The sequence below is a fragment of the Lontra canadensis genome, unplaced genomic scaffold (assembly GCF_010015895.1).
Source record: "Lontra canadensis isolate GAN:19392208 unplaced genomic scaffold, GSC_riverotter_1.0 scaffold77, whole genome shotgun sequence".
NCBI lineage: Eukaryota > Metazoa > Chordata > Mammalia > Carnivora > Mustelidae > Lontra > Lontra canadensis.
In genome coordinates this window covers 8,693,618-8,709,608 of record NW_022631071.1, presented here as the reverse complement: position 1 = coordinate 8,709,608, position 15,991 = coordinate 8,693,618, and the positions used below count along the sequence as shown (strand labels likewise).

Genomic DNA, 15,991 nt, shown 5'->3' with positions numbered 1-15,991 from the left:
CCCTTACATCTGAATGGGGCTCACTTCATTAGACTAAGCCATACCCACAAATCTCTTAAGATAAGTGCTCTGTGCTTTGGATTTCTTTTGAAATGGCTGAGGGTCACATCTTGAAACTTAACTGAAAACACTGTTGTTTGAGAAGATCTGAGAGGCACACCCTTAAACTCTTCAGCTTTTTATCATACTGAACTATATACTGAAACCCAACCTTGGAACTTATTGACATTTTAATAAAGGATTTTAGATTCATACCCTTGGCTTCGTCTTTAGACCACATTTTCCTTATATGAGGTCTAGAAAATATCCTTTAGATTTTATAACAAAAAGGTCATTGATGACTTTAGGAAAATAAATATTGGTGGAGTTATTAGAGTAGAAGGCAAAATTAAATGAATTAAAGAATGAATATGAGAGTTGAGTAAAGTTGTGTATAGTTTTAAAGTTGTGAGTTGTGTATAGGTTTAAAATCTTAGCTGTAATGGGGACCAGATGAATAAGGCAGTAACTGAAGAAGAATGTGAAATTATAAAAACTAAGTAAAACCATAAAAATATGAATACGTATAGCATTTTAAAAGGACTTAAAATGTTTTTTCTGGTTAGAGTGCCCAGATGAATAGGGAGTTTCTAGAGTCAGAAGTTTCCTGCAAAATTGCCACAATCAAGAAGCTGCCATGATAAAACCAAAACAACAACAAAAACATTAGAACAGGGAATCCTGCATGGTCATGAAGACACTGTGACTGCTGTGGGTTCCACTATATGCTCACTATAATACACACCAAGATAATAAAAGTCCCCAGCCCCACCTGTCTCTGGGTAACCAGGAAGCTGGTAACCTGACACTGGTACCTCTGATAATATGGTTATAGAGAAAAAAAAAATCTTTTGCTTTCTAATCTCATGCAAATACATTTGACAAGCAAAACATAATCACATCCCAAACTTTAGCAGTGAGGTAGTTTGAAAAATGTAATTTTCAGTTTCCTAACCTTTTTCAATATAAGAGGATAAAAGAATCAATGTTGAGTGCTAATATACCACTCACCTCAAGAATTATAGTGTCTTGATTCTGGGACTCAGAAATACATATGATACTAATGAAAGAATGAGATGACAGAAAGATATCCAAGTGGAAACAGTGTTGTGCTGGAGCTGGTTTGTACTGATGTACAAGGGTCAATTGTTAAATGTTCTGGAATTTTGTAAGCCAGCTGATAAATTCTTGATTAACATGAATTTCTACAGTGGTATTTTAGCACAAAAACCCGATATGCTATAAATCAAGGCTCTTTCTCCTAAAATCATCAATTGTTAAAATTTTGTCTGTACTCTGAGATGTCTGGGTGGCTCAGTTAAGCATCTGCCTTCTGTTTGGGTCATGATTCCAGGATCATGGGACAGAGTCCCACACTGGGCTTCTTGCTCAGCAGGGAGTGTACTTCTCCATCTGACTGCCACTCCCTCTCCTTGTGCTTTCACTCATGCTCTCTCTCACAAATAAATAAACAAATCCTTGGGGAAAAAGGGGGGGATAAAAAAAGGAAAAGGGACACCTGGGTGGCTCAGTAGCTTAAGTGTCTGCCTTTGGCTCAGGACACGACCTCAGAGTCCTGGGATAGAGTCCTGCATCTGGCTCCTTGCTCTGTGGGGAACCTGCTTCTCCCTCTGCCTGCTTCTCCTCCTGGTTCTGTGGTCTTTCTCTTTCTCTCTGACAAATAAATAAATAAAATCTTTAGGAAAAATGTGTCAGTACATTGGCTGCAAAGGCTTGGAATTTTTTAACAGTTGCAGTGTTCTCAAAACTGCTCTAATATTTTAGGCTTTATATAGTTAAATGTCTTTCCATATAATACTAAAGAAAGCATTTTTGTGTATCTATCTTATGTTTCATAGACTGTGCTACCCATATAGTAAATACAGATAAGCAATATTTAGCTGGAGAACTGAAACTGTGTTTTAATAAAATTAATGAACCAAGGAGAAATATTATTATGTATGTCAGGGTACTCTGGTTCAACTCTTTGGGGACCTTTTGAATCCCCATGGTTTCAGGTACAGTGAATTAAAGGCACAGTTACTGCATAATTTTGCAACTAGGAGATCCTGGATTTAAACCCATAACATCCTGTCTATAATTTGGTCAAGATTTTTCCACTACATAATACTATAATTTTATTAGACATACATTACCCAATGAGAAGTACTAAGCAAAAATAAGAAGATATTAGTAAAAACTATTTTGTTTGATTGCATGCTACAATGAATTTCAGTTGCTGCTGATTCAATGTATTATAAATGTCATACACTAAAACAATTATAGCCAAGCTCTGCCTGCATAAAATTAAGTGCAACAATTATATAAACAGCAGCTACATAAAACTATTAGCAAGTGCAGTATGTTTTTATAGCCTAAAATAAGAGTTAGCAAATTCTATAATTAAAAAAAAAACATACGCTTCAAAACACATTTTTAATGCTTACATTTTACATATGGTGCATAAGGCCCCAGTCATTCAATTACTGTTAACAGAGGAATGTAAAACAGTAATTTCACATTTATTACAGCACCAAAATCAACCTCCTTTTACAAAGTAGAAACCATAGCTGGATTTTTAAAAAAGTAAAAGATATTGACTGAAATTAAAGTCAAGAAAAATAAAACAGCAGGATGTAAAAATAATATCACCTATAAAAGTTATTTTCCTGGAGACCATGGGTGTCTCCATCATGGGAGACATGATCAGTATCAACCTTTTCTGGTTGATACTGATTTTGGCTCAGGCCCCTATTTCAGGGTCATGGGATCAAGCCCCTTATTGAGCTCCATGCTCAGTAGGAAGTCTGCTTGGGGTTCTCTTTTCCTCTCCTTCTGTTTCTCCCCTAGCACACACTCATTCTCTCTCTCTCTCAAATAAGTAAATAAACTTTTAAAAAGTTATTTTCCAGATGACATGATTCTTTATATGGAAAACCCAAAAGACTCCACCCCCAAACTACTAGAACTCATACAGCAATTCAGTAACATGGAAGGATACAAAGCAAATCTACAGAAATCAGTGGCTTTCTTATACACTAACGATGAAAATACAGAAAGGGAAATTAGAGAATAGATTCCATTTACTATAGCACCAAGAACCATAAGATACCTGGGAATAAACCTAACCAAAGAGGTAAAGGACTGTACTCGAGGAACTACAGAACACTCATGAAAGAAACTGAAGAAGACACAAAAAGATGGAAGACCATTCCATGCTCTTGGATCAGAAGAATAAACATTGTTAAAATGTCTATACTGCCTAGAGCAATCTATACTTTTAATGCCATTCCAATCCAAATTCCACTGGTATTCTTCAAAGAGCTGGAGCAAATAAACCAAAAATTTGTATGGAATCAGAAGAGACCCCGAATCCCTAAGGAAATGTTGAGAAACAAAAATAAAACTGGGGGCACCACGTTACCTGATTTCAAGCTTTACTACAAAGCTGTGATGACCAAGACAGCATGGTACTGGCATAAAAACAGACATATAGACCAGTGGAACAGAGTAGATAGCCCAGATATGGACCCTCAACTTTATGGTCAAATAATCTTCGACAAAACAGGAAAAAATATACAGTGGAAAAAAGACAGTCTCTTCAATAAATGGTGCTGGGAAAACTGGACAGCTATATGCAGGAGAATGAAACTCGACCATTCTCTTACACCATACACAAAGATAAACTCAAAATGGATAAAAGATCTCAATGTGAGACAGGAATCCATCAGAATCCTAGAGGAGAACATAGGCAGTAATCTCTTCTATATCAGCCACAGCAACTTCTTTCCAGATATGTCTCCAAAGGCAAAGAAAACAAAAGCGAAGATGAACTTTTGGGACTTCATCAAGATCAAAAGCCTCTGCACAGCAAAGGAAACAGTCAAGAAAACAAAAAGACAACCCACGGAATGGGAGAAGATATTCGCAAATGACATTACAGACAAAAGGTTGATATCCAGGATCTATAAAGAACTTCTCAAACTCAACATACACAAAACAATCATATAAAAAATGGGCAGAAGATATGAACAGACACTTCTCCAATGAAGACATACAAATGGCTATCAGACACATGAAAAAATGTTCATCATCACTAGTCATCAGGGAGATTCAAATTAAAACCACATTGAGATACCACCTTACACCAGTTAGAATGGCCAAAATTAGCAAGACAGGAAACAACATGTGTTGGAGGGGATGTGGAGAAAGGGGAACCCTCTTACACTGTTGGTGGGAATGCACATTGGTGTAGCCACTTTGGAAAACTGTGTGGAGATTCCTCAAGAAATTAAAAATAGAGCTCCCCTATGACCCTGCAATTGCACTACTGGGTATTTTTCCCAGGGATACAGATGTAATGAAAAGTAAGGCCATCTGTACCCCAATGTTTCTAGCAGCAAATGGTCACGGTTGCCAAACTGTGGAAAGAACCAAGATGCCCTTCAATGGACGAATGGATAAGGAAGATGTGGACCATATACACTATGAAGTATTATGCCTCCATCAGAAAGGATGAATACCCAACTTTTGTAGCAACATGGACAGGACTGGAAGAGATTATGCTGAGTGAAACAAGTCAAGCAGAGAGAGTCAATTATCATATGGTTTCACTAATTTGTGGAGCATAAAAAATAGCACGGAGGACAAAGGGTGATGGAGAAGAGAAGGGAGTTGAGGGAAATTGGAAGGGGAGGTGAACCATGACAGACTATGACTCTGAAAAACAATCTGAGGGTTTTGAAGGGGCGGGGGTGTGGGAGGTTGGGGGAACCAGGTGGTGGGTATTAGAGAGGGCATGGATTGCATGGAGCACTGGGTGTGGTGCAAAAACAATGAATACTGTTATGCTGAAAAGAAAAGAAAAAAAAAAAAGACTGTTTTAAGGCCAGAAATAGAATGTTTTAAAACCTGAAAAAAAAAGTTATTTTCCCCAAATTGAAGCCAGTTATGCTATTTATCCTTTAGACTCAGAATTCTCCTTTTAACTTTAATCTTCAAGATAAAATACATGTGAGAATCTTTTTAAGACATATTTTTGTGTGAAATCTTGCTTAATAAGCACTGCAATGCCTAAAAGAAACTATATTCTCAAAGTTTCATATGTTCGCTAGATGGCAGCATTACATAAACAACAGATAAACACAAAGTTTCCAATTATTGTGTGAAATAAAAAAAAAAATCACATTCCTTCAAGGCACATTTCAAAACTATTCTCTGTAATACATACATGAGATTGCTTATTTTTTTAAATTTTATCCAATTGCTTTCACTTCCTTTCCTAAACTAGTGTGTTAATTTTAACTTTTAACACTGTCTTATTTAAGAGGGAAGAACTGTTTCAACAGTTCGTTTAGAAATTCTTGAAATTTATTTAGCAAAGTGATTAGAAAAGTGCTTTGGATTCTGCTTCTGGCTTAATGAAGACTGACTTCAAATCTTTTATGTGTGTGTCAAAGAACAAACTCCTGATTGGAAAGCATATGGGAGTGGGTTAAATATATACTCAATATAGTACCACTAATGATTATGGTCTGCATCCATGTATCAAAGAAGTACAATAAAAAGTTAGTTATTGCTTTGAATCTCTGACTCGACTTACACTGGAATGCACATGTATGTGAGCTAGGGTTGGTGGGGCTAGTATGTAAACAAATACAGACAGATCAAAATGAAGTTGTTAATAATAATCTAGTAAAAGGAAAAAGAAATCCTATAAATATCTAGGTGTCCTTAACCCAGGAGGGATTGATTCAACAATACCCAATTAAGTTAATATATGAATAAAATGTTATAATAGATTTAATCACTATTGGTGATATTAATATAAATTTGATATTTTAAAATGCTCTGTCATGGGTTTAGAAGTTATGACAATGTAATACTGGTGTTAATAACCAATGTCTCACCTGGAAGTTATAAGTGAAAAAAACTATTCCACCATATATAGAAGATGGATAGAAAGTATTGTAGGCTGAATTGTGTCCATCATCAAAATTTATACGTTGAAGTCTTAAACCCTAGTGCCTCAAAAGTTGACCTTATTGAAAATAGGGTAATGCCAAATATAATTAGTTAAGATGGGGTCATAATGGAGTAGGGTGAACTCCAAATCAAATATGACTGTTATCTCTACAAAAAGTGGAAATTTGGACACAGACACATAAAGAAGAAAGATGATGTAAAGAAACAAAAGCAAATGATAACCACCTAGAAGACAAGGAGAGAGGACTGGAATAGATCCTTTCCTCACAGCCCTCAGAAGGAATCAACCTAACTCATACATTGATTTAATACTTCTAGAACTTCATCTGGAACTTTGAGACAATAAATTTCTATTGTCTAAATTATCCTGCCTGTGGTACTTTGTTACAATTGTCCTAGAAAACTAATAAAAAGAGTAATTAATATCAATTATAGAGATTGTGTACATAAAATTTTGTACATAAAATATTGTGATTTGATATTTTGTGAGTCAAAATTGGAATCTGATAATTTTTAAAAGAATAATATTTAATATTAAGAATCGAGAAAAAGAATTTAGCCAGTAGAAATATGAAATGATTCCACATAAAATTCAGAAATAGAAATGAAAATAACTTCAACAGAACCATCTACATAACTTGAACTATGCCTATGTCTAGGTCCACTAGCTGAAGACAACCTGAGCAAATGATTCCAAAGAAAGACTTACTATTTTCAAAATATCATACAAGTATATGACTTTAATGATAAATACTAAAATGCAATATAAAGATGGGGTTCCAGTAAGAAACATGCTATAAAAGAGAATATGCTTTACTCAAAATCCCCTTTAAGAATTCATTTACAGGCAAATACCATCATGAAGAGAAATTAAAAAGTTCTAACAGCTCAGTGTGGATGAATTCCTCACATTTGGTTTCTATGGGTAAGGAAATTGTAACATAGAACTCTGGGCATAGGTAGAAATGCAGAACACTGAAAGTGGGAATACCTGCATTTAGATAGACTAGAGGTAAGGAAGAATCCAAGACACATTTCTCCCAACTATTTTTATATATCTATTCCTATGTCAGTATCTATTCTCTGAAATTTTAGTGCTCTGTTGTTTTCAAAACACTAAAATACTTCCTGTATTTTTATAACAATCGGGGAGAGGAGAAATATGTTGCTATCCATGTTTTATAGATGAAAGTTTGGAGAGATTAATTTGTCCAAGATCATAAATCTAGGTATTATTTGGCTACAAACATATCATAATGTTTAGACTTCAACAGTTTACTTATAATACTAAATCACCTGAGTACCATATAAATCCTGCATTAAACAGCAAGAGAGCTAAATCAGAATCCTCTAGCAATCTCTATTGCCAGTAACTTCCACAGTGAAGTGTACTAAATTAGAGGTTTATAAGATGGCAAGATACCAATAAAAATGCTTAGATAGATTAGGAGATAAATTCTGATTGGTAAAGTGCCAGAAAACAAGGCTTTTTCTCCAAGGCAAAAAAGAGAAATTTTATGACCTTATAGAAAGATATTACAAGGAAAGAATTCTTATTTTTTTTAAGATTTTATTTATTTATTTGACAGACAGAGATCACAAGTAGGCAGAGAGGCAGGCAGAGAGAGGAGGAAGCAGGCTCCCCACTGAGTGGAGAGCCCTTTGCGTTGGGAGGCTGGATCCCAGGACCCTGGGATCATGACCTGAGCTGAAGGCAGAGGCTTTAACCCACTGAGCCACCCAGGCACTCCTACAAGGAAGGAATTCTTAATGGCTGGCCTTGTGCAGAAATGAATAATTGAATATATGACTAGAAGATATAATAACCTTAAGAAACATTTTTGTGGCTATCTATAAAGGAAAAAACATCAATTTAAAAAAGACGGTCTCGTCAATAAATGGTGCTGGGAAAACTGGGCAGCTATATGTAGAAGAATGAAACTTGACCATTCTCTTACACTGTAAACAAAGATAAACTCAAAATGGATAAAAGACCTCAACGTGAGACAGGAATCCATCAGAATTCTGGAGGAGAACATAGGCAGTAATCTCTTTGATATCAGCCACAGCAACTTCTTTCAAGATATGTCTCCAAAGGCAAAGAAAACAAAAGCCAAAATAAACTTTTGGGACTTCATCAAAATCAAAAGCTTCTGCACAGCAAAGGAAACAGTCAACAAAACAAAGAGGCAACCCACGGAATGGGAGAAGATATTTGCAAATGACAGTACAGACAAAAGGTTGATATCCAGGATCTATAAAGAACTCCTCAAACTCAACATACACAAAACAGATAATCATATAAAAAATGGGCAGAAGATATGAACAGACACTTCTCCAATGAAGACATACAAATGGCTATCAGACACATGAAAAAATGTTCATCATCATTAGTCATCAGGGAGATTCAAATTAAAACCACATTGAGATACCACCTTACACCAGTTAGAATGGCCAAAATTAGCAAGACAGGAAACAACATGTGTTGGAGGGGATGTGGAGAAAGGGGAACCCTCTTACACTGTTGGTGGGAATGCAAGTTGGTGCAGCCTCTTTGGAAAACTGTGTGGAAATTCCTCAAGAAATTAAAAATAGAGCTTCCCTATGACCCTGCAATTGCATTAATGGGTATTTACCCCAACGATACAGATGTAGTGAAAAGAAGGGCCATCTGTACCCCAATGTTTCTAGCAGCAATGGCCATGGTTGCCAAACTGTGGAAAGAACCAAGATGCCCTTCAACGGACAAGGAGATAAGGAAGATGTGGTCCATATACACTATGAAGTATTATGCCTCCATCAGAAAGGATGAATACCCAACTTTTGTAGCAACATGGATGGGACAGGAAGAGATTATGCTGAGTGAAATAAGTCAAGCAGAGAGAGTCAGTTATCATATGGTTTCACTTATTTGTGGAACATAACAAATAGCATGGAGGACATGGGGAGTTAGGAGAAGGGAGTTGGGGGAAATTGGAAGGGGAGGTGAACCATGAGAGACTATGGACTCTGAAAAACAATCTGAAGGGTTTGAAGAGGTGAGGGGCTGGGAGGTTGGGGGAACAAGGTGGTGAGTATTGGAGAGGGCACGGATTGCATGGAGCACTGGGTGTGGTACAAAAACAATGAATACTGTTATGCTGAAAATAAATTTAAAAAATGTTTTAAAAATACTGAAAAAAATAAAAAATAAAAAAATAAAAATATAATCAATAAAGTTAATCAAATAACCATTTCAATTTTTTACCCCTGGCTGAAAATGTTATTTTAATTTAAATTAACAAAAACAAACAAAAAAACAACAAACAAATAAAAACAAGAAAAAAAAAAAAACAGGCTCCTTGCTCTATGGTGTGGGAATCTTGTTCCTTGTCAGTCCGCTTGTGTGTGGGTGGACATGACCTCAATTGACGATACCCAACAAACAACCCAAACCATTGGGCTTACCCCACCCAGCCTGGGCAGAGCTATTCCCAGCAAAGAAATCAGCCCTATGGACAACAAAGTTACAGTGATTACAGCCAGTCAGCAGGCACTTCAGGCTATGGGTAGAGCAGCTATGGTTCTTCTTATGGGCAGACACAGAACATAGGCTATGGCCCTCATTCAGCTCCCCAGGGATGTGGTTCATCTGGTGACTATGGAAGTAGTCAGTGTTCTCAGTCATTTTATGGGCAACCGTCCTCTTATCTTGGCTATGGCCAACATACAGCCACTAGCAGCAACACCTCAGAAGAGATAGTAGTGGTTCTTAGAGAAATAGCTATGGGCAGCCCCAGAGTGGGCTATGTTCAATAGGCTGGCTATAGTGGACAGCTGTAATGCTATGGACAGCAGCAAAGCTCCTATAATTTCCTTCAAGGCTATAGGCAACAGAACCAATGCAACAGTAGCAGTGGAGGTGGTGATGGAAGGGATGATGGAGGTGACTATGGCCAAGATCAGTCCTCCATGAGTGGTGGCAGCAGTGGTTATGACAATCAGGACAAGAGTGACGGTGGAAGTGGCAACAGGGGAGGCCAGCAGGACAGTGGAGGTTGTAGATGGGACAGTGGCAACTGCAGCAGTGGTGGTTATGAACCCAAAGGTCATAGAGGTGGCTGTGAAGAAAGCTGTGAAGGCAGAGGCAGCATGGACAGAAGTCACCATGCTGGTTTCAGTAAATTTGGTGGCCCTTAGGACCAAGGATCACATCATGACTTTAAGCAGAATAATTCAAACAACAATTCCATCTTCATACAAAGCTTGGATGAAAATGTTAAAATTGAATCTGTGGCTGATTGGTATTATTAAAACAAATAAGAAAACAAGATAGCCCATGATTAATCTGTGCACAGACGGGGAAACAGGCAAGCTGAAAAGAGAGGCAATAGTATCATTTGATGACCTACTTTTTGCTAAAGCAGCTATTGACAGGTTTGATGGTAGATAATTCTCTGGGAATCCTATCAAGGCCTCATTTGTTACTCAGTGAACAGACTTCAATCAGGACAGTGACAATGGTTGTAGAGGCTGATGGTGAGGACCCCTGGGCCATGGAAGCAATGGAGGTGATAGCAGGTGGTGGAGGCTGCAGAGGATTCCTTAGTGGAGGTGGTGGTCATGGCAGATATCAGTGACCTGATGACCTCAAGTGTCCTAATCCAATATGTGAGAACATGAACTTCTCTTGGAGGAATGAAGGCAACTGGTGTAAGACCTCTAAATCAGATGGCTCAGGAAGGGGATTAGGAGGTTCTCATAATGGAGGTAATTATGGACATGATCATCATGGAAGCTATGCTTGGGGTGGCTACCATGGCTATGGCCAAGGTGGGGATTATGGGGGCTTCCAAGGGGGCTGAGATAGTGGGGAGATGTGGCTTTATCTCTGGCAAGATGGACTCCAGTGAGAAAAGACAGGATTATGAGAGGCAGTATTAGCTTGGCTCCTGAAGTTCTGCAATTTTTTCTTCTTGTACCCAGTGTTACCTTCATTTTATAACCTTCCGACTACTGCTCACCTATTTGTGTGTGTGTGTGTGTGTGTGTGTCAGACTATGTAATTGTAACCATACCTTGGGTTCCCATTAAAAAAATCATTTCTATTAAGAAGAATGAAATAAATAATTAAAAATTTAAAAATTAACAGATAAACACAAATATAAAACAAATTATGTGAAATTGATGAGATTTTTTTAAGAATCAAAATTACACAATAGAAGTGTTTTCTTTTTTTTTTAAGTAAAAGTTGTTTTACTTCAAACATGTAATTTATGGCAAAAACATTAAGGTATAAGAGAAATAAAGAATGAGTGCTTTTATTTTTTCATTTTCATTTCTTCTTAATTATGATTTAATATACAATGTAATATTAGTCTCAGTTGTACAATTAGTGATTCAACACTTACATACAACATCTGGTGCTCATCAGAAGAAGTGCAATCCTAATACCTATCATGTATTTAAAGCATTCCTCCACCCACCTCACCTCCTGTAACCATCTGTTTGCTATCCATACTTAAGAGACTATTTCTTGGTTTGACTCTCTCTTTTTTCCCTTTATGATCATTTGTTTTACTTCTTAAATTCAACATATGAGGGAAATTGTATGGCAGTTGTCTTTCTCTGACTTATTTTGCTTAATATAAGATTCTCTAACATCTTTGCAAATGGCATGATTCTATTCATTTTTATGGCTGAATAATATTTCAATGTGTGTATATGCACACAAATACACCATACCTTCTTTTTCATTTCATCACTTTTAATGGCTGAGCAATATTCCAATGTGTATGAGTGTGTGTGTGTGTGAACACTGCACTTTCTTTATCATTTCATTAGTTGATGGACATTTGGTCTCTTTCCATAATTGACTATTATAGACAATATTGCAATAAATATGGAGATGCATATGTTCCTGTAAATTTAGTATTTTTCTGTTCTTTGTGTAAATACTTAGTAGTTCAATTGTTGGATCATAGGATAGTTCTACTTTTAACTTTTTAAGGAACCTCTACACTGTTTCCCACAGTGGTTGCAACACTTTGCATTCCAACCAGCATTTCAAGAAGGTTCCCCTTTCTCTACATCCTCTCCCAAACATTTTGTTTCTTTTGTTGTTGATTTTAGCAATTCTAACAGGTGTGAGGTGATATCTCATTGTAGATTTCATTTGCATTTCCCTGATGATGAGTGATGTTGAGCATCTTTTCATGTATCTTGTTAACCATCTGGATGTCTTCTTTGGAAAAATGTCTATTCATGTCTTCAACCCATTTTTTTTATTTTATTTTTTATAAACATAATATATTTTTTTCCCCAGGGGTAAAGGTCTGTGAATCGCCAGGTTTACACACTTCACAGCACTCACCATAGCACATACCCTCCCCAATGTCCATAACCCCACCCCCCCAACCCCCCTCCCCCCTGCAACCCTCAGTTTGTTTTGTGAGATTAAGAGTCACTTATGGTTTATCTCCCTCCCAATCCCATCTTGCTTCATTTACTCTTCTCCTACCCCCTTAACCCCCCCATGTTGCATCTCCTCTCCCTCATATCAGGGAGATCATGATAATTATTTGTTAATTGGCAGTTGAGTTTCATAAATTCTTTATATATTTTGGATACTAATCATTTATTGAATGTCATTTGCCAATATCTCCACAAATTTCATAGGTCACCTTTGGTTTTATTGTTTTCTTCTGTGCAGAAGCTTTTTACTTTGATGAAGTCTCAATACTTTACTATTATTTTTTATTCCCTTGCCTCAGGAGACATATCTAGTAAGAAGTTGCTACCGTTAATGTCAAAGAAGTTACTGCCTGTGTTCTCCTCTAGGATTTTAATGGTTCCCTGTCTCACATTTTAGTCTTTCATCAATTTTGTTTATTTTATTTAAAAAAAAAGATTTATTTATTTATTTGAGAGAGAAGGGGAGTAGCCTAAGGAAAAAGAGAGAATCTTAAGCAGATTCGGCACTAAGTGTGGAACATGATGTGGAGCTTGATCTCACAATCCTGAGATCATGACTTGAGCCAAAATCAAGAGTTCAATGCTTAACCAACTGAGCCACCCAGGCGCCCTGGTCTTTCATCCATTTTTAATTTATTTTTATGTGTGGTGTATTAAAGTCGTCCAGTTTCATTCTTTTGCATGTTGCTGTCCACACTTCCCAACATTATTTGTTGAAGAGACTCTTTTTTCCATTGGATATTATTGCCAGTTTTGTTGAAGATTAGTTGACTGGCCATATAGTTGTGAGCTCATTTCTGGGTTCTCTGTTCTGTTCCATTGATCTATGAGGCTTTTGTGCCAGTAACATACTGTCTTGAACAGTACAACTTTGTACTACAGCTTGAAGTCCAGAATTGTGATGCTTCCAGCTTTGCTTTCTTGTTTCAAAGTTGCCTTGGCTATTCAAGGACTTGTGTGGTTTCATAAAAATTTTATGATTTTTTTTTAACTGTGTGAAACCAGCTAATGGTACTTTGATAGGGATTATAGTAAATGTGTATATTGCTTTGGGTACCATAGATATGTTAACAATATTATGTTAACAATAATATGTTAACAAAATTCCATGACCATGGAATTTTCTTTTCTTTTCTTTGTGTCCTCTTTAATCACTTTCATCAGTGCTTATTATCATTTTTGGGGTATAGATCTTTTACCTCTTTCATTAGGATTATTCCAAGATAAGGTCACCAGGGTGGCTCAGTCGTTAAGCATCTATCTTCAGCTCAGGTCATGATCCCTGAGTTGTGGGATTGAGCCCTGCATCGGGCTTCCTGCTCTTCAGGAAGCCTGCTTCTCCCTCTCCCACTCCCTCTGATTGTGTTCACTCTCTCACTGTGCCTTGTCAAATGAATAAATAAAACCCTTGGGGAAAAAAAAAAGAAAAGGATTATTCCGAGGTAGCTTAAAGTTATCGGTGCAACTCAAAATGTGATGGATTCCTTGATTTCTCTTTCTGCTACTTCATTACTGGTGTATAAAAATGCAAAAGAACTCTTTATGTTGATACTGTATCTTACAACTTTACTGAATTTGTGCTCTACAAATACCAGTTCTATGAATTTTGGGTGGAGTCTTTTGGGTTTTCTATATAGAGTGTAATGTCATCTGCAAATAGTGAATGTTTGGCTTCTTCCTTGCCAATTTGGATGTTTTTTATTTCTTTTTTTTGTTGTTGTTGTCTGATTGCTGTGGCTAGGACTTCCAGTACTATGTTAAATAACAATGGTAAAAGTGTTTATCCCTATCATGTTCCTGACCCTATAGGGAAAGCTTTAAATTTTTAACCATTGGAGATGATGTTAGCTGTTGGTGTTTTCTTTCTTTCATTTATTTATTTTTATTATGTTCAGTTAGCTGCTGTATGGTACAACATTAGTTTTTGATGTGGTGTTCACTGATTCATTAGTTGTGTATAACACTCAGTGCTCATCACAACATGTGCCCACCATAGTACCCATCACTCTGTTACCCCACTCCCCCCCCACCTCCCCTCTGAAACCTTCAGTTTGTTTCCCTGAGGTCCATAGTCTTTCATTGTTAATCTCCCTCTCTGATTTCTCCCCTTCCAGATTTCCCTCCTTTCCCCTTTTGTCCTCTGTGCAATCGCTTCTGTTCCACATATAAGTAAAACCATATGATAATTGTCTTTCTCTGCCTGACTTACTTCACTTAGCATAATCCCCTCCAGTTCCATCCATGTTGATGCAAATTTTTTTTCTATATGGCCTTTATTATGTTGACGTATGTTCTCTCTAGACCTATTTTGTGGAGGGTTTTATCATGAATAGATGTTGTACTTTGTCAAATGCTTATCCTGTATCTATTGAAAGGATCACATGGTTCTTAACCTTTATTTTATTAGTGTGGTGTATCACATTGATTAACTTGTGGGTATTGAACTGCCCTTGTAGCCCAGGAATAGATCCCACTTGATGGTGGTGAATGATTCTTTTACTGTACTGTTGGACTTGGTTTGCTAGTATTTTACTAAGAATTTTACATCCATGTTTATCAGAGATACTGGCCCACAGTTTTCTTTTTTAGTAGACTTTTTTTCTGGTTTTAGTGTCAGGGTAATACTGACCTCATAAAATGAGTTTGGAAATTTTCCTCCTTTTTCTACTTATTGGAATAGTTTGAGGATAGATAATAACTCTTTTTTAAATGTTTGGGAAAATTCTCTAAAGCTATCTCATCCTGGACTTTTGTTTGTTGGGAGATATTTTTTATTATTGTTTTACTTTCATGTTGGATATCACTCTGTCCAAACTTCCTATTTCTTCCTGTTTCATTGTTTCTTGAAATTTATCAATTTTTTACAGTTTACCCAACTTGTTGGTATATAATTTTTCATAATATTCTCTTATAATGGCTTATATTACTATGGTGTTAGTTATTTCTCTTCTCTCATTTGTGATTTTATATATTTGGGTCTTTTCTCTCATTTTTGTTAAGTCTGGCGAGGGATTAATCAATTTTTTTCAAGAAACCAGTTCCTGTTTTATTCATCTGCTCTGTTATTTTGTTTCTATATTATTTATTAATGCTCTAATTTTAATCATTCCCTTCTTTCTAGTTGTTTTAGGTATCATTTGATGCTTATTTTCTAGTTCTTTCCGTACAAGGTTAGGTTGTTTTTTTGAGATTTTTTCTTGCTTCTTATATTTTCATCTTAGTACCACTTTTGCTACATCCCAAAGTTTTAAAACATTGTTTTCATTTTCATTTTTCCATATATATATATATATATATATATATATATATTAATTTCTTCTTTGACTTATTGGTTGACCTATTCATTCTTTAGTAGAATGTTTAACCTCTACGTATTTAAGGTGTTTCCATTTTTTTTCTTGTGGTTGACTTCAAGTTTCATAGCATTGCAGTAAGAAAATAATCATGTTATAATCTCAATCTTTTTGTACTTGATAAGCTCTTATTTGTTACTTAGTACATGATCTATTCTGAA

At 36.3% G+C, this 15,991-nt stretch overlaps 1 pseudogene; it reads left to right on the top strand.

Moving 5' to 3' along the window:
* The first annotated feature begins 9,421 nt into the window (after positions 1–9,421).
* On the top strand, positions 9,422–10,947 carry LOC116881787 (annotated as a pseudogene).
* The last annotated feature ends 5,044 nt before the right edge of the window (positions 10,948–15,991 follow it).